The 20,135-nt window shown below is 35.7% G+C and overlaps 1 long non-coding RNA gene and 1 pseudogene across 5 annotated transcripts; one reads left to right on the top strand and one right to left on the bottom strand.

Annotated features, from left to right (window-relative positions):
- Positions 1 to 1,336: 1,336 nt before the first annotated feature.
- Positions 1,337 to 8,906, bottom strand: LOC147535965 (uncharacterized). Of its 4 annotated transcripts, none has more exons than XR_015225306.1 (8): positions 6,794 to 8,906; positions 6,189 to 6,602; positions 6,017 to 6,086; positions 5,053 to 5,572; positions 4,567 to 4,616; positions 3,493 to 3,562; positions 2,925 to 3,079; positions 1,337 to 1,905 (listed from the first exon to the last, which is right to left on the bottom strand). It is a non-coding gene; the product is annotated as an uncharacterized LOC147535965 (long non-coding RNA). The 4 variants fall into 4 exon arrangements; XR_015225304.1 differs by having other exon boundaries at positions 6,189 to 6,608; positions 6,794 to 8,822; XR_015225303.1 differs by having other exon boundaries at positions 6,189 to 6,244; positions 6,794 to 8,822.
- LOC147535964 (uncharacterized) lies at positions 8,886 to 19,937 on the top strand (annotated as a pseudogene). Its single transcript, XR_015225302.1, has 23 exons — positions 8,886 to 9,044; positions 9,967 to 10,049; positions 10,137 to 10,198; positions 10,308 to 10,370; positions 10,474 to 10,506; positions 10,590 to 10,676; positions 10,771 to 11,062; positions 11,165 to 11,285; positions 11,356 to 11,433; positions 11,707 to 11,874; positions 12,082 to 12,288; positions 12,886 to 13,115; positions 13,199 to 13,417; positions 13,668 to 13,835; positions 14,029 to 14,117; positions 15,010 to 15,130; positions 16,968 to 17,184; positions 17,329 to 17,567; positions 18,023 to 18,207; positions 18,640 to 18,740; positions 18,858 to 18,935; positions 19,153 to 19,241; positions 19,497 to 19,937. The product of XR_015225302.1 is annotated as an uncharacterized LOC147535964 (transcript).
- Positions 19,938 to 20,135: the final 198 nt, after the last annotated feature.

The following is a 20,135-nucleotide window of genomic DNA, read 5'->3' as shown; positions in this document are numbered from 1 at the left end:
AGATATAAATCGCAATCAATGATTTCAAAGAAATAAAATTTTAAACAAGAAAGACATCCACGCAGGATTTAAAAGAGTTCACTGAGTTCATTGCATACAATTTGGCCGAGAAAAATCTTGTGTAATTTACAGATCATCACATTTTAGTAGTTCGTACGCGCAAGTCATATCTTAGATTTTTTTTTCAAAGAAGATAATATATTAACCGAGTGCTTAGGAAGCACGAAAAATAAACTATAAAATCATCGAGATTGGGAGACTTTACATATTAGAAAATGGTGGCCTTGATCGACATTATAACTCTATCAGATGAGTTAGCAACATCATGACATAATAACTTAGAAACTATCAGCTAAGAAGGTATCAATTAAACTAGGGTCAAAGAGCAAACTAACTCGAATAGTGGAGACACAGGATGCAGTAGATCAGATGGAGACCACTGGGTTAAAGAGCAAATATTTCCTCAATCTGTGAGGGCATTTATTTCGAACAGAGAGGGCCTCCGTGCGACCTTCTGTAAGCCAAGTTTGGAATCATATGTTTTCGCTCATGATTAGGCATTCATTAAAAGTAAAACAAATGTATGACTAGTGATTCATAGTGTCGTGCATATGGAAGGATAGGAATAATAAGATCTTCAAGGAATCAAATATGGAATGTGCAGTTCAAGTAGAAGATGTCAAGGGATTACTATATCATTGGAGTATGAATATTCAATAACTACATGTTTGCATGTCCTGATGAATCGAGGTAGACGAGTCGGTCTGACGAAAACTAGAATTATTCCTAGTAAAATTGATTTTTAGTCACAGTGTAGATTTTATCATTTGTGTACTAAGAAACAGTAGAAAATGAAAAACAATGTCGTACAAGAACCAGAACAAAATAACAAACATTAAAGATGGATCGAACTTATTGCACTGATAAACCTGGATTTTTACCATCTCAGTGTACGCGTTAGAATATGCTAGCCCTCGTCTAGCTCTACATCATGAACAGGTGGCTGAGAGTGATTGGAAAAACGCCACTCTCCACACTCGGCTTGCGACAATTTGAGCACTCCATGATGCCATTTGTTGTAGTTAAACACCATGACTATTACAGTCTGTAAGAAATCATGATACAAATAATTGTAGTATCCAAAGTTCCACACAATTGTTATCGACATACAAGATTCCTATCTTTTGAAATGGACACAACCACATCTTAATGTGAAAAACTATCGATGAAAATCAAAGTTTAAGACAGAAATCCAACATATAACCTATAAACACAAATCAAACGTTAAGACTGAAATCCAACTAATTGCCTAAAAACACAAATCATACTTCAAGACTGAAATGCAACTCATAACCTATAAATACATCAAAATATATGAAGACTGAAATCCAACTCATATACTAAAAACTCAAATCAAACTTCAAGACTTAAATCCAACTCATAACCTATAAACACATATCAAAATTTTAAGACTGAAATCCAACTCATATCCTGAAAACACAAATCAAACTTCAAGACTGAAAATCTGAAATCCAACTCATAACCTATAAACACATCAAAATTTTGAAGACTGAAATCCAGCTCAGCTTATTAACTCATATCAGAAATCAAGACTAAATCCAACTCATACCCTATAAACACATCAAAATTTGAAGACTGAAATCCCAACCTATAAACACAATTGCGAACAGGAAAAGGATAACCGAAATGATAAACACAAACGAGATAGAATTCAAGACTGCATTGAAGAATTTCTCTTGACCGATCACCGTTTTGAAGAACCTCATCTAGAATTCTAGACACATTGAAAAAATAACTGGTAAAGTAATATCCACAATCCAAGTACTTCCTTCTTCTTTCCTTGGTTCATTAGCCACTATCAGAATAGAAATGAGAGTTTCGCCTCTGCAAATATAATAACAAACTTCACTCAGTTCCAATTCTAACAGAGTAATCGAAAGGAAGTAATCTGTAATCCCTAACAGAACCTAAAAATCGAATGGAATGCTATGAAAAACACAGAGGAAAACAAGTATTCAAATGAGAGTATCAAAGCTTGGTCTACATAGAGGAAAACACCGAAATATGGGTACCCAAAATAAGAAATACCAAATATAATTGACCGTTAGGATTCATTAATGTCAGAAATTCAGTTAGTTGCTTCGAACAAAAACAAGTACTCAAATGAGACTAGAACTGACTAAAGTGTTGCACGATCTACCCAACCCCGCTAAGCTAATATCTTTCTTTCCGGAACGGATTAGGTAGATGCCTCCCAGCCAGGGGGCGGATCGAATCGGAGTTAATTCACCAAAGAAGACTTCCTCAGTTTTGCACTATTTGCTGATGCCACACGTAATACCAGTCCTTTACAATTCATTGGAACCGGATGGAGCTACAGGTGGATCTCCCGCTTCCTCTCTGTCAAAGGTACATCGGGCATAACTGGCTGATGACTCCCGATAGCTTTTATCGACGGAGTCGTTTGGCACCTCGATGTCGACTCAACACATCCTGGAATTCTCAGTATGATCTCTATCATCATCGCTATTCATCATCTCAGTATATTCTCCTATCCCACCTAGTTCTATGAATTTTTAGTACATTTTTTTGTTGAAATGGATTTTTAGTACTTGTTTCTAACATAACCACAGTCCACATATGCAACAATCTGCATGTCCTGATGAATCGTGATAGACGAGTCGGTCTTATGAAATCTAGAATTCCACCAGTAATCAACTGAAATAACTTGTTTTCAATAATTCTAAAAAAGTTAAGTATCATTTCTAGTCATAGGGTAGATCGAATCATTCGTGTACTAAGAAACACTAGAAATGAAAACATTTCGAATACGAACCAGAACAAAATCATCAATATTAAAGACGGACCAAACTTACTTCACAAATAAAACCTATTGTTCTTACCATCTCGCTTGGAGCTAAGAGAGTCTCTGGCCCCTCGGCTATCTCAAAAACAGGTGGCTGAGCGCGATTGGCGAACCGCCACTCCCCTCTTTCGGTTCGTCGGCAATTCGGGCAAGTCATAACCCCATCACGGGAACTCTCCATTGTAAGCCAACCTGAAGAACCATATTAATTATTTGAGAAGTTTGAAGAACAACGTAACATGTCAATTATAGGAAAAAGTAAGTATATAAATTCAAACCACTGACACAATTAACCCAAAAAGAAGACCATTACGGAAAGATGCTGAGATGAATGAGTACAGACACTCGGTACAAAACACTGATAAAAACATTTATTAGTCCTAACTTGTTCGAGAAGATAGATGTGGACAATTAGAGCATTAATAATGATTCATTCGTAATCGAAATATCCTCAACAGCACATCCCTCGGACACATTAGGAAAAGGCTTAAATTAAATAATAACTGAACCATTTGCTTTAGCATCCAAAATTAAGCTAAGTTAATAATAAACCTTCATGACCAATTGGGGAATTAAAAATCATTCGGAAAAAAAAATTGCTTAACTGGCGTGTGGAAGGTTTAACACCATCTTCCTCAAGACCACTGCTTCATTTTCTGGATCCATTTCCAAAATCTAACAAGGCAAATGTGTTTTGTATCCATCAGGTAATTATCTAAATCAAAATAACCAACTGAGATCAAATAATATCATGAACCACAAAAGAAGAACCATATTTGCATTAGTATGTCGACGCTCAATGCTCACATAAGGAATGTGCATGAATATTAAGGTAAGAAATAAAATTCATGACAACTGTTCACCCAAACAATCGAGATCTTGTTTATTCTACACTAAATGGTCTCTCACAATATATATATATTTATATATATATATATATTGTGAGAGACCATTTTTGTGTAGAATAAACTGACGCGGACCACATGATTTATGCTACTTTCGGTGCCCAAACTCGGACTGAGGAAGAGCGGGAGGACATGGGCAGAGCCAACTGTAGTCAGGGGTCAATTTGTATAGTTATTAGAATTTAGAACAATATGACATCAGAAAGCCAGCTTAGGCAAGATGGCGACTTAGCTTTTGCCGGAACAACCAAGGTTCAAATCCCGCCTGTGAGTCCGTGATATCTCTCATGTCTCGTTTTCTTTTACTGTTAATTCTTCCTTGACCATCTATTTTCTATCCAGTCCACGTTTGGCCGTCCTCTCTGCCCCATTTTCATAAATCGCCCTTTAACTTTGCCCCTTATTTTCTGTCTAATTCTTATTTGGCCCTTTACTTCTAGACTAGCGCACCCTAACTTAAAATCCTGGCTCTGCCCATGTCCGAGGAACTATATTCACATGATACATCTCTACCAATTGTGTGTTTACAGAAACAGATATGATGGAGTGCTCGATAAATATGGGCAAAATCTGCCCGAAAAAATTCAATGCATAAAGCCAACATTTCGCCCAAAATGTTAGTAAGAGATATACTGATTTAAATCCACCCAAAATCTGCCTGATAAACAAGCTGCTTGCGTCCTATTTTTCTTACTGGAATTACATTTTTTTCAAGTTACAAAGAGAGAGATGAACACTGGATCTGACACAAAGGTAAAAAAGGGCAAAACTTACTTTTCTTCTCAAGATGAGTCAAATGATTCCACTGAGAGATTCTTCCGTGGCTGTAAAATATAAGCTAGTGATTCAGGTATTAACATTTCTTGTTCTCATTAACCAAAACATTTCAGGTTACTGGAGTGGTAACATAACAAAGCCCAGACTAATGGCAAGCAGGAGTGTCAGTACTTAGTTACTTACTATAAGTTATTTTGATGCACATAAGTATGTCGTATGCACATTTCGATAAAAAAAAATCCTTGTACAAAATACCTATAATCTAACTAAAAGAGAAAAATACAAGAAACAATAGGCCAACTCACATTGTTCGATAATCTAACTAAAAGAGACGTATGGTTCGATAACCCATAGGTTTTAGATTCAATAAATCAGGGTGACAATAATTTATATTTATGAATAGGAGGGGAAATGACATTGAGTCATATCTTCTTCCAATACCATTCAAAAAATCATGTTATAAACTGGTCTAATGAAACTTACGTTAAAGATTTGGTCATAATCCTCGAACAGAATTGTAATGATGGCTTGAGCATTATTAGCAGCATTTGCTGCAGCAAGAAGCTGAGCTGAAATATCACACGTATCAAAGTCATCCTCCAACTCACATTCACCAGCCAATAGTGGGTGTCGTAACAAGGAACCATGCAAGCAGCAAGAGCAGATGGAGTCATCCGATTCTCAGAAGCATGAGCAGCAACAATATGCATCATTTTCCGAATTCTGGGCAAAATAAACAGAAGTCAGATTTTTCATTTTTAATTAATGCTAGTCAGATAGGATTCAAAATCAGGACTTTAGAAGAGGTAAGATTGTAATTTCTACTTCCATGATGATTAGGGTGTGTAGCATCATGCCCTTGTGTCTTAGAGCATAGTAAACCATATCTCAATAATAAGTTTCATCAGTATGTTCATGACTTCTGTAACAATCGCTGATTTGGTTGCGGAAATGTCTCAAATATTGCAAGAAGCCCTAAGTTGAGATTCCTTTTGTTCGATTCCTTATCAAGTGCAACAAAAAAGCAACTACATGAATATATCATACGTAAGTAATAGAGATGAATTAATAGAAAGAATAAGTAGAATGAAGAATATCAGTAGTGAATAAAATCGCCCCTTGCGAATGTGATACCCCCAGAGGGTAGCTTATTTTCATGGTTTGCAGCTTCAAGTTTCTTGAGTTTGCAGTTGCAGAAAAATGAAGTTCTTACTCAATAGCCTTTACAAGACATAGCTTTGGTTGTACTCCCGACCTAGCTAGGTATCAACACTGAGACATGAAGAACACGTCCACCAAATAGTATGTCCAAATATACAAATATAGACATGTTCCTAAAATTACTTGAGAATAAAAAGTTACCCTTCAATCAATTTAGAATGATTGTTGGCATTAAAAACTGTCATTTAACTAGAAGTAGACAAGAACATCTATAAGACGAACTTACTGGATGCCTCCAGTAAGGAAATACAGCAAGATGCAGGAACTGGAGACGAGGGTAGCTCTCTAAGCTCATACTGCACATAAACATAATATGGGTAAGCATGCAACTGCACAACATAAGGAACAAGCATTGTGTAGTCATTGCAAATTAAGCATGAGTCACAAGGAAGAGATACCTAAACACAGTCACCGACAACATGTGCATCCTCGTTAGAACTGAATTGATTCCTCCCTAGCAATAACACGAATTATTATAACAAATCATCTGAAAGGAAGAAGAGTTGAGGCTCTGTGGCACCAAAAAATGAACTTTCTTGTTTCTTTGGCAGTCAAATGGGAATTGACGGTTTCAGAAGAATGGGTATTGACAGTAACTGAAGACAAGTTTTATGGATGTACGAACCCATACTCTACTACTGTAATAACCATATTTTTAAAAAAACAGTAAATCATGTAAGAAACCATTCCGCATATCAGCCAGCAGCACAAGTTGCGTTTGTATGAATGTTCACTATTGTCATAGACTCGTACTAAGAATTCTTCAAGTCTATACCACCAAGAGTCAGATTCACTTGGCCGCCTATCTGAGACTGAAACTAGGGCATCAAAATGGGAGAATTAGAGTATACTGGAAGAAGAAGAAGAAGAAGAACCAATTTGAATATACCAAACATTTATAGTAGAGTAATTTTAAAACTCGTATATTTCAAATGTCTAATCAATTTCAACTCATCTACAATAGTACTAGGAAAATTACAAGAAAGAGGAGAAAAAGACTTACCAAACCAAGACAACCAGTTATCGCTCTAGTTTCTCTCTCTCTCTCTCTAACCCCAATTGTTCATTCTGAGTTAGGGTATTTGGAATAGCTTGCTCTGAAAGTTTTCTTAGTCAAAATGAGTTGACTTTTTCCTTTGCCTTTCTTTTTAAGTAATTATATTTTCTCAGTTTCTTTTATCAGGATCGAAGAGTAGGGTCAAATTTATAACTAACTCTAATTTCCCGCTCCTTTCTCTATTGAATCATCATACTCTATAAATAGAGATTTTAATCCTATTTCAAGGCCAGGTCTTTCTTCTCTGTTGTCTAAAATCTTCAGTTTCTCTCTCTAGAATTTCTCTCTCCTCTCTCGTCTCTCTAGAATCAGAACATGGAAGAAGATCATCCGCCTCAGGTTTCTTACAAAAATGACGAAGAATCGAATAAGAATGAAGATACTAATAGTAAGAAGAAAAAATTTACAGCTCCCGGTCAACTAAGAACAGAAGCAGAAAAGATCAGGAAATTAATGAATGAGAAAAGCTCTCTAAAAAGTGAGAATGAAAAGTTGAAAGAGCAATTGATAAATTTGGAGAAAGAATTTCATGAGAAAGAGAAGCTGAAGAAAGAAATTCATGAGAATAGATCAAAGCTTCAAGAGAAGGATGAACAATTGCTCAGGTTAAAGGCTGATACTGTAAAACACAATGGCATACTGAAAGAAAGATTGAAGTCGTTGGAGCAACAACTGAAAACATCTGAAGAAGTTAGAACAAAGATGGAGGAACAATCGCCTCTGAACCAGAAGCTAAAAGAACAACTAATCGAGCTGGATGAGAAACTGCATCTCAAAGTAGCTGAATATGAACAAAATAGAACCGATCTTGAAGCTAAGAATCAACTACTGATTGAAGTGGAAAATCAATTGCGTTTGAAATTAGGAGAGTATGAAAAAATCAGAACCGAGCTTGGAGCTAAGAATCAAGTAGTGAGTGATCTGAAAAATCAATTGAATCTCAACCTGGTTGAATATGAGCAAAATAGAACTGATCTTGAAGCTAAGAATGAACTACTGATTGATCAAAAAAATCAATTGAATCTGAAATTAGCAGAGTATGAAGAAATCAGAACCGAGTTTGAAGCTAAGAATCAACTATTGATTGATATGGAAAATCAATTGAATCTGAAGGTAATTGAATATGAACAACTTAAAGTAGATCTTCAAGCCACTAATAATGAATTAGACCATCTCAAGAGTGAAATGAAAATTAAAGATAAAAGATCAGAGAAATGGAATATGAGATTCTCTAATATTCTGAAATTTAAGGAGAAAATCCATGAAGATCTGGTACAAGTAACGAAGAAATTAGAAATGAGTGATTTGACTAATTCAAATTTACTTAAAAAGATCGCTCATTTAGAAAAGACTGCTAACCCTCATGAAAACAATGTTGAAACTACTATGGATTATATGATTATCGATTCTTCTGATTCATCTGATTCTTCTGATTCTGATCCATCAAGAAAGAGATCAAGAAAGAGATCGAAGAAAAACTAGTGAGAAATTCACTATGTTGATTGAGGAATTCAGGAAGAAGAAGAAGTTAACAATGTCGATTGATCCAAAAATAAAATGAAGAGTTTGACCTAATTAGGATTTTCTTTAAATAAAAGTTGAAGTACCCATCAATATGAAGACAACTACTGTTACTGTTCGTGTTCGTGAAGAGATGAAGAAGAAGAAGAAGTCAACAATGTTGATCGATCCATAAATAAATGAAGAAAACTACTGTTCGTGAAGAGATGAAGAAGAAGAAGTCAACAATGTTGATCGATCCATAAATAAATGAAGAAAACTACTGTTCGTGAAGAGATGAAGAAGTCTCAAGTCTCTGTTTACTTTTAGTTTAGCTAGAATAAGAAGAAGAATAAGAAGTGTTGAATTGTCTGTAAATAAAAGTTGAAGAACTAATCGATCATGGAAGAACAACTGATCAGAAGAAGAAGACGAAGAAGAGGTGTCTGTACCTAGGATTGTAAATAAGTAACAATTGGAGGTCTAATGAATAATACTACTATAATAAAAAAGTTACTTTTTAGCCTTTTTTTTCTCTCTCTCTAAACTCAATTTCTCTATCGTTTCTCTATTATCTTTAGGGTTAGATACGAACTAGCATCGTTTTCATTTCGGTTTATTAAGGAAGAGCTTGATTTACGACTGCTTACTTCCATTTATAGTTCCATTGATTAAGGAAGAGCTTCGAATCATTCAGGTAATCTCATCTGCACTATCTCTCTTATCTTTAGGGTTTAGATATGGATGAATATATGAACAGGATCGTTTTTATTTCGGTTTATTAGATCGAGTAAGTTTGTTAATCAATTGATAGATCTATTGATTCGAGTAAGTTTGTTTTAGATTCGAATATATGAACAGGATCGTTTTTATTTCGGTTTATTTTTCCTGTTAGTATATATGCCTTAGAGACAATGGAGATGATAAATAACTTCTCCATGACATTCAGGCCGATGAGGACATTATTGCTCATTGCTGGCGTGAAAACTAAGGTGTCAAGTATTTCCAATAGCAGAGTATTATATAGTATATACATTAGTACATGCAGCGCCATCGTACACTAGTACGGGGTGTTGGGCGCGGTGCGTGAAATAACGATAAAACGGGGCCATGACTCTATACGGATTACATTGTAGCCTTATGTACTAGGCCCTTCGTTTTCTTACTTCCAACATTTAGTTTTGATCGAGTGTTGTTACACTACATAGAAAAGTGTCAAAGACATTAACCTAGCTAGATTGACCTAACAAGATTGTAGCAGCTAGCAGTACACAAAGATGTAAATATAAACTACAACCCTGTTCAAGTTTTAACTTTTACTTTAAGTATTGGTCAACTATAGTGAAAAGCACTTGGTTTATGATCTCAGAAGTTGGTTTTAGAGGAATTAGGTTAAAGCACAAAATATGTTATTGCAGGGAAACCTACTGAAGTGATTGTCCTATGAGTACCTGATGAGATCCAAAAGTCCAACACAACAAAAATTAGAATTAAAGGAGTATCCATGTTACCTAGAAAACGAAATCTTATAGGGGCGTAAGAAGTTACTTACTAAAGTAACATAAAACTTTTCTTACTTTGATTCTAACCCATTTGGTACGCCTTTTCTTTGTAAATAGTGCAGCACGAGTTATCTGTAAATGCAATTCGACTGCTTGAGAAGGAACACACTATATGGCTAGCAATGCCTAGAGATGATAAGGTATTTGTTGTAATTCACCTTATGCTACTCTTGGTTTGTAGAAAATTATTAAGCGTGTGATGTTTACTCTGATGGAGTACTTCTCAGGGCTGTATACACTCTTCTCGAAAATACCTTGCCTGGAACCTATATCTAATTTATTTAAGCAGGTCAGAATTTCTTTTTCCTTTTCAGTTTAAAATTTTAGAGGCTCTTTTCGATGGGTCACTTCTATATAATTTTGAGTTTTCTGCATTCTCTGGTGTTCCTCTAATGCAGTATGTTGTTGCGAAAGGCACTGCTTTTCTCAAACAATCAAAAGATGTAGCCATGAACAAGAAGGTTTGTTATTAACACAACCTTTTCTCGTTAGTCTGGAAACTCGTTCATCGAGTCTATATTATGCAACTTCAAGAGATAAAATTAACATTTATATTCTTCGCAGGCAGATAGAAGAGACGCAGTTGGTTCACAACCTGTGAGTTGCGAGTTTTCAGTTAGTAGCCTAAGAATTTAGAATAACTATCGGTAATGGACTCTGAATTGGTTATAACTCCACAGGTTTTTATAAGAGAATTAATAAAGTTGCATGAGAAGTACCTGGCATGTGTGAAAGATTGCTTCAAGAATCATTAATTTTTTCACAAGGTTTTCTCTTATCCTCATGGTTGACTGGTTCTTTTGGTTTACCTTTTTTTTCTTCTGACAAGTTCCTTTTGTGGTACATTACGTATTTCAAAAGGCTTTTGAGGAGTTTTGCAGTAAGGGTCTAGCTGGGAGCTCAACTGCAGAATTTCTGGCTACTTTCTTCGATAATGTTCTTAATAAGGGCGGAAGAGAGCACTTGAACGACGGTGACTATGTGGAAGAAACAATGGAAAGCGGGCTTTTTTTAACTCATTGATTATGATTATTGTTTCCATTCACCGCTGCTGAGTCCACTTTATTTCGGTTCTTGAATTCTGAAATTATCTACAGACAATAGAGCTGCTCGCTTATATTAGTGATAAAGATCTTGTCGTCAAATTCTATGGGTAAAAGTTCTCTTTCAGAACATTAGTACTTATTTCGATCAATTGGTGGAGATACCGTTATACATAGTGAGTTTTGGTTCCATTTACTCTTGTTTATTACAGCAAAAAACTTGCCCATCGGCTTCTCTTGGACAAGAATGCAAATAATGACCTTGAAAGGAGCATTTTGTCAAAAATGAAGCAGCAATTTGGTGGACGATTCACATGCAAGATGGAGGGGATGGTAAGTTGCTGAGATTTTGTAATTTCTCTGGTACTAAATGAATCGAAGTCTTTTTTTTCCTCAATTGCAGGTAATGTGTAAGTGTTAACAACTTATTTTCCATTAGATCAAGCAAGAGTACGAGGGAGAGCAGATTGACCGAGATTTGGTAAGTAATGTTTTTGATATTTATGTTAAAATTGGAAAGAGGAATATGGATTGTTATGCAAATGAGTTGATTATTTCAAGGCAGCTATTCTTAAAGACATTATGGCTTTCTATTCTTCTAAAGCTTATTGTTGGAGTCTAGATGATTCATGTTCAAACTACATGTTTGGTATACCTTTGGAATTTGTAGTGTTCAAATATTCGAGCGTAAGAGTGAATAAGTTGATTTTGGCAAATTTTCGTTGAAGATGAAATATCACTTGTGATACTGCAGGTTTCTCTCCCTCCTGTCGATGATAAGAAGAAAGTAATTGCGGATGTCGATAAAGAGAGACGATATGCTGTAGATGCCTCAATTATTCGGATAATGAAAAGTCGGAAGGTTTTGGATTACCAACAGTTAGTGATGGAATGCGCTGACCAGCTAAGCCGTATGTTCAAGGTACTCCTTTCACGTTCCTATCTAATTGAGTTGGATCACAAAACACGCCTTACATCTCGAACAGACAAGTTTTTACGTATAACTTATGTTTGAATATGAGAGATGAAAGACTTGTTTTAAGATCTGATTTATCAAAGAGATAAATGTATATCTCATTTGCTCGATCTATATTAAAGTGTAAAATTGGCTCCTCAACGCTGGTCGCAGCGCCAGATGGGCGGCCATTTGCAAGAGAGCAATGCCACCGCTTCTGCGGCTGCTCTTTATGGCCATCCTGGTGGTGCTGGCACATCTAGTGATGCAGGTGATGCTGTCTTGGCAAGCTGGCTCCAGTCTGCTGGGTTACAGAATCTGGCATCTCCCTTGACTTCTACTGGTGTCGATCATTGGCTCGTACCAAACCTACTGATGCAGGTACTGGAAAGCTGAAACGGCCTATACTCATCCCCTTCTACTATTTTAGTTAGATATCTGTTCAATTGGCTATTTACAGAACCAACATTGATGTTTAGGGTCACCCTTCGACACGCTGCGGCCCATGGTTGAATTTGCACTGATATTGCGAGTAATAAGTCCCATATCTTGCTAATTGCCCCCACGATACACAGTTATGTGCTGTTTGCATCTGCGGCTGATGGGTCCTATTACACATGCAGCATTAGGTTTCAGGGCAATGAGTTCTTATATATATTTTCATTTTTTGGTTTTTATTCTTTGTGCTTACCTTTATGCAAGTTGAACACTTCTTTTTTATTTCAAAATTCAAAATATGCAATCTTGTAATTCGGTTGATGTACTTCCTTGCTTAATCTTTTATCATCCAAGGTAGCCCTTCAATATCACTTGGATTTTAGACTATGCATGGAGAGTACATTTGTGAATAGAGTGGGCATAAATGGATTAGCATCTTTGTTTTTAAAAAGATATACATTTTATTTATTTTTGTACATTAGGCGTCTTGTATTGTTGTGGTTCTTACGTTGTAATGCTGGAGCTTTGGTATTATTGAAGGGTTATGGAGCGCAGACTGCTGAAGAAAAACAAAAACTATTGGGGAACCTTAATTTTAATGGAGACTCTGGTTCAGAACCATACATGCCGACTGCTAAAGCTCAGGAGCGGTGCCTACAACAGAAGGCTTCTTCTCCCCTGAACTCAGAGGTGAATTTGGTGCTGGGCTTTTGGATCTTCATGCTGTGGATGACACCGAGCTACTTGCAGAGGTAGTTACCACATCTCAGGTTAAGCAAATTTTCTATTGTTAAATGAGTTGAAATTTCTAAGTGAAAGAAATTTGACTTTGACCTATCTCTTTTGTTTACAGGCGGCTGCGTTGATGCTATTCAATGATTCAGATAGGTTAAGGTATTCAGAAATCGTGACTCAATTGAACTTAACCGACGATGACACCGTTAGATTGCTTCATTCTCTCTCCTGGGCGAAATACAAGATTCTCAAGAAGGAACCGAGTACCAAAACCATCTCTCCAACAGACTATTTTGAGTTCAATTCAACATTTACGAACAAGATGAGGAGGATCAAGGTTAGGGTTATTCTGAATTCTGGTTTGTCTATTTCCTTTTCTTTATCATTTCTTGTCGATATGAAGTTCAAAGATATTTATCAATTTGCACTCACACTCTTCCGAATTAGTATAGGTCGAGTCTAAAATATAATTCTCTATTTTGGCATACCTTTGGAATTTGTAGTGTTTAAATATTCGAGCATAAGAGTGAATAAGTTGATTGTGGCAAATTTTCGTTGAAGATGAAATATCACTTGTGATACTGCAGGTTTCTCTCCCTCCTGTCGATGATAAGAAGAAAGTAATTGCGGATGTCGATAAAGAGAGACGATATGCAGTAGATGCCTCAATTATTCGGATAATGAAAAGTCGGAAGGTTTTGGATTACCAACAGTTAGTGATGGAATGCGCTGACCAGCTAAGCCGTATGTTCAAGGTACTCCTTCACGTTCCTATCTAATTGAGTTGGATCACAAAACACGCCTTACATCTCGAACAGACAAGTTTTTACGTATAACTTATGTTTGAATATGAGAGATGAAAGACTTGTTTTAAGATCTGATTTGTCAAAGAGATAAATGTATATCTCATTTGCTTGCTCTATATTAACCCATATTCTTGATGAACATCCTGATTCTAAGGTCATTAAGAAGCGAATTGAAGATCTTATTGCTCGGGATTATTTGGAGAGAGATCAAGAAAATGTCAACTTGTTCAGGTACCTTGCTTGATATCGCTAGTATCCCAATCGGAAATTGTTCTCTTCGACTAGTCTAAAGTAGAAGATCGACAGAGATTTTTGCAGGGCCATGGTTGCTATTAAAGCTTACATATTAGAACAAGATATACACATGTCGGTTGGGTGTCCACCCACTTATAGAGAAATAAACTTCACTTTTAATAAAGCTTTGAAAACTCAAAACGGGGTGGACCTATTGTTTTTAGCCCATAAATGAAAGAAATTATATGTCAAATTTACTCTTTTTTTGCTTATCTATGTTTGGTTTCTTGGGTGTCTTTCATCTATATTTTAGCCCATAAATGAAAGAAATTATATGTCAAATTTACTCTTTTTCTTCTTTAATTAGTTATTGCCATCTTTAAGAGAGAAGCATGATGATAAACTTTTGTTAAGAGATACATTAGATAACTGGAGGAACCATAAAGTCATGATCAAATTGCTTTCTTCGTGTTTTCAATACCTTAATCGTTTCTACATTTATCGGTCGGGGTTAGAAGACTTGAAAAAGTTGGATTCGGTTGTTTCCATGATCTTGTACTTTTTGATTATATTCCCTGGTTTAGATAGGATCGAGTACGAAAACACCAATTAAGAGTTTTTATGTTAGATCTGAAATCTGACTCGAGGTCTGAATTGACATGAGTCAGATTTTAGAATGTTTGTTTTCCGTATAAAGATCTTTGGTTCTTCAATTCTGAAATTATCTACAGACAATAGAGCTGCTTGCTTGTATTAGTGATAAAGATCTTTTCGTCAAATTCTATAGGTAAAAGTTCTCTTTCAGAACATTAGTACTTGTTTCGATCAATTGGTGGAGATACCGTTATACAAAGTATTTTTTGGTTCCATTTGCTCTTGTTTATTACAGCAAAAAACTTGCCCAACGGCTTCTCTTGGACAAGAATGCAAATAATGACCGTGAAAGGAGCATTTTGTCAAAAATGAAGCAGCAATTTGGTGGACAATTCACATGCATGAGTAAGGGGATGGTAAGTTGCTGAGATAAATCCCAATGAACTCTAACATTCAGCGTAAGGATATAATTAACGTTGAAGAAGTGTACAATTGTACATATAAAACATAATTGGAATTAATATTTGAATTGAAGTACCTATTAGAAAGATAGGCAATAAGAAGTTACGAGAAGAAGTATAAACCTTGATGTAGACTCATTTATTGTAACATATTTTCTAATCATTCGATTGCCTGTTTGATTTGTGCACCTACCGCATTATTTTTTGTTCGTCTAAAGAAAGCTATATTACCTAAGAATTTGGTATCTAGTGTTCAAGGTTCTTTTATTCTTATGGTACCTATTTACTTGAGACAGTTCAAAGTGTTAGATTGCTTCGGTTATCTTCGGTTATACTTATGAATAGCTGGAAGATTAAGGTTGTATTTTTTTTCAAGTAGGTCTGAAATCTGCTTCAAGGGTTTGAGTTGTGTTATGTCAGATTTAAGAATGTTTGTTTTTGTGTGACTCGTTTGAGTAGTGATTCGGGTTCGTTTTTGGTCCATTTGATTCAGACATAATGCAAACAAAGACCAACACCATATGCCACGTAAAACTATTGCATTGTATTGATACGTTAGGGTCGATGCGGACCCTATTGACACTACTTCAATCATAGATCGAGGTTGATGTTTTCATACTTTTCCTCTTTCAGATGTCTGATTTGACGTTAGCAAGGGAGAGTCAGACCAGCTTTGAGGAATATCTAAAAAGCAGTTAGTACTCAAATCTTGGGATTGACTTGTCAGTAACTGTCCTGACTAATGGGTTTTGGGCGAGCTATAAATCGTTTGGTCTAAACCTACCCAAAGAGATGGTAAACATTCATTACCTTTTCTCCTTTCATTTTTCTTTTTTCCATTCAAATTGGCGACTTATTGTAAGTCGTTTACAGGTCCAGTGTGTGGAAGTCTTTCGAGAGTTTTACCAAAGAAAAACGAAACACAGAAAACTCACATGGATATACTCAGTCGGTACTTGTAAGTTGTAACGTCATTGGAAACTTTGAGCCAAAATCTATGGAGCTTATAGTTACCACCAAGGAATGAAACTTCCCGAAATTTCACCGAAATTTCGCGAAACGTTTCCTAAAATGAGATTAGGTGCACGAAATAACACTTGCAACTATTTCCTGCATAGTTTCCACCGACATGATCGAAATTTCCACCGACATGATGGAAATTTCGACCGACATAGTAGAAATCTAGCAAAAAGACCGGAGAAACTAATACTAGAAACATATCCCCTTCCTTCGTCTTTTTCATCTTTATTTATCTTAGATCTCTCTTGATTTTTACATTACGTGTTTAATTATTTTTCAATCTATTTGAATGATACGCTTTGATTAACTGCCTAAATTGATTTTATCTTAGTAACACCCCTGATATAACTGTGTAATTGACGATACCTTCTCAAACTAACATTGTTTGTTAACTATTAACTATTATCAGTAACAATGTTATCTTTTGGGTGTTATAGCCAATAAATTATTGGATTTACCCCCGGAAGTGCAATTGTTAATACTCCCTCTAACTATTAGATAATGTTAAAAATCATTTTTATGCTTCATTATGGTTTAATAATCTTGTTATACATAATTGCATCATATTTCTATCATTTCTGTAGATTTGTAACATTTCCACACTGACCGATACATTTCTACGAAACGTTTCCACTTTTGGACCGACCGAAATTTCCACCGAAACTGAAATTTCATTCCTTGGTTACCACATCCCAGGTTAAGCAAATTTCCAATTATTAAATGAGTTGAAATTTCCGAGTGAAGAAATTTGACCTATCTCTTTTGTTTACAGGCGGCTGTGTTGATGCTATTCAATGATTCAGATAGGTTAAGTTATTCAGAAATCGTGACTCAGTTGAACTTAACCGACAATGACACCGTTAGATTGCTTCATTCTCTCTCCTGTGCGAAATACAAGATTCTCAAGAAGGAACCGAGTATTTTGAGTTCAGTTCAACATTTACGGACAAGATGGGGAGGATCAAAGTTAGAGTATATTCTGAAATCTGGTCTGTCTATTTCCTTTTCTTTGTCATTTCTTGTCGATACGAAGTTCGAAGATATTTATCAATTTTCACTCACACTCTTCCGAATTGGTATAGGTCGTGTCTAAAATATAATTCTCTATTTTGGTACACCTTTGGAATTTGTAGTGTTTAAATATTGGAGCGTAAGAGTGAATAAGTTGATTTACGTTGAAGATGAAATATCACTTTTGATACTGCCGATTTCTCTCCCTCCTGTCGATGATAAGAAGAAAGTAATTGCGGATGTCGATAAGGATAGACGATATGCAGTTGATGCCTCAATTATATGGATAATGAGTCGGAAGGTTTTGGATTATCAACAGTTAGTGATGGAATGCGCTGACCAGTTAAGCCGAATGTTCAAGGTACTCCTTTCACGTTCCTATCTAATTGAGTTGGATCACAAAACAAGCCTTACATCTCGAACAAACAAGTTTTTACGTATAAAATATGTTTTCCCATGTTTACATAGCATTAGTTGTTTGCGAATTCTCATCATGAATGCTTTTTCATATATTATCTAGTAAGTGTGGAGTCAAGAGTTGGTACTAACAAAGGATTCTAGAGTGGCAGAATTACGCGGCGTTATCTTTTTCTCATGGTGCTTGCTTTTTGAATTTAGTCCGTATACAAAATTTTCTATGAACTAAGATGTTCGTAGATAAATTATTCACGATTTACTTTGTTGATTTCATTTTTATGCGGTCTACATCATCTAAGTTTCTTTTTGCTCTTTCTTAATTTTTACCTTTTCGGATGATAGTTTTAGTAATGAGAGTTTGTTGATTAACATTTAACAGCAGATTCATCTCCTCTGCAGGATGTTATGTCAGGACCCTTCGAAGCATCACTATTCATGCCAGCTGAGCTGATGGGGTATGAGAATGACTTTGATGCTTTGGTAAGTAGACAACAAAGAGAGCAAGCAGCAGAGGCTTCTATCAGACAACTACAGAATGAGAGGGTGGCACAAGGGAGAGCAATTTGGCCAAAATTAAAGTTGTTGTAAGTTGGTTTAGTGATTTATTTCGGAATAGCTTTCTGAATTTAATGTGGGGACATGGTGAATGACTAAGTTCTAAAAAAAGAGGGTGAATGAATTGTCAATATTTCTTTTTAGTTTATCTTAAAAATTCAGTTTTGATGCATATACATGTATGCAGTTAGATTCCCAACTAGTAAGATTCTTGATTTTTGTATATGATACGAAATGCATTATTATGTTGAGCACGGGATCATATTTGTTGATATTGCAGAACAACACCATATTCTTCATCGTAGGTAAACTTATCGTGTGAAGTTTTTTTTGGAATGTTCAACGTGCCTCGAACCCTTGACATCTAAGGTGGAAGATTATACCTCTTACTACTCCAACCAAGGGTTGTTGGCTTATCGTGTGAAGTTGAAGCTGATTTTTCATGTTATTATCAATCTTAGGTACGTAAAAGACCTTTAAACAAGAAGGAGCTGTCGCGGAAGAAGGTATTGTATCCGTAGTTGATGATGCACACTTAACTGTCCATGAGCCCAAGCTAAAGGTTGGTTGTACCTATCACCTACGTTCCTCTGTAGTTAGTACAAAAATCTTATTACTTGCTTGAAATAGATAGGTTTCTAAATGTGTAAGTTAATTAATTTTATGTTTTGACATGAAGGTGGATTTAACTGCGTATGTGGAGAAGCACGAATTTTGTTTCGATGCTATTTTAGATGAGAATGTATCAAATGACGAGGTATTATATACATTTGGAATCACTATTTCTTATTTTCAGATTGTTGTGGTATACTGTTATTTGCCTAGGAGACCACATTGTATCCCTTTTGGCTTTGTCATTACATCTTCATAGTTTGCGTGGATTGTTATGTTTTCTTCTTAAACTTTTTCCATTTGAGTTGTTATGTTTATATTATAAATTAAATGTTCGGTTACTTTTTGCATTTGTTTACCAGGTTTAGCGTAAGTCCTAACATTGTAGAGCAAATTATTCCTACCATTTTACAGCGAACAAAAGCAACATGCTTTGCATATGGTCAAACTGGTGCGTAAAGATCTTGATTTGCTTTTCTTTCTCATTCTATCTACAGTATCTACCTACCAAAAATTCTTTGACAATGGTATACGAAATGCTAGGTTTTCTCTTGATGCATCACTAATTATGTTGATTGAGAATTTGAGGTTATATTTCATTTTGTTGTCGCCGATGGAAACGACCACCTAGTTCATCTTTTCTTACCTTGGTCTTTCATCTCTGAATTTTTGTTGACACTTTTTTTTTGAAATTATATATTTACAGGATTGTGGGAATGGCTTAAGGAATCTTTCACGATATCCAAGCCTCCCATTGATTTACTACATCTACGAAAAATACATGTTTATACTTCTCCAACTTCCTAATCCACAAGTAGATTGTCCCTTTGACGTCTTCAATATCCACATTCAAAGTTTTTATTCTCACTTGGTTCTAATGGCAAAACATTCACATTGCAACCTCTGCCTCCCAGAGCTGCAGAAGACATTGTTAGGTTATTGCATCACCTGATGTACCGCAGTCAGAAATTTAAATTGTGGCTTAGCTATTTTGAGATATATGGAGGAAAGCTTTATGATCTTCTCAGCGACAGAAGTTCCATCTCTTTCAGTTTCTCTGTTAGCTTTCTTTGTGTTGTGTACTTGACGTACTCTTTATTGCCACACTGATATAAAAGTTCCAGAGGAGCCCTGTTTTCTCTCGCCATGCCTTCTTTCCTTTTTCCATGTTGAGTCTTTTGAGTTTGTAATAATTTATTGTTTTGTATTATAATCTGCATAGGTTTATAGATATGGTTGTAAATAGAATGAATATTTGCAAAAGAAACATAAAAGACATCGAGGTTTGAAGGCATCTGGGCCAGGTGCCACTCCCGTGATCTGAGGCTTATCTCTAAGCGTCTCA

The sequence above is a fragment of the Eschscholzia californica genome, unplaced genomic scaffold (genome assembly GCF_041429995.1).
Source record: "Eschscholzia californica isolate CP2 unplaced genomic scaffold, dmEscCali1.0.p SCAF_5, whole genome shotgun sequence".
Lineage (NCBI taxonomy): Eukaryota > Viridiplantae > Streptophyta > Magnoliopsida > Ranunculales > Papaveraceae > Eschscholzia > Eschscholzia californica.
Note: the sequence above shows the minus strand (reverse complement) of the source record. Positions and strands in the feature narration are given on the sequence as shown.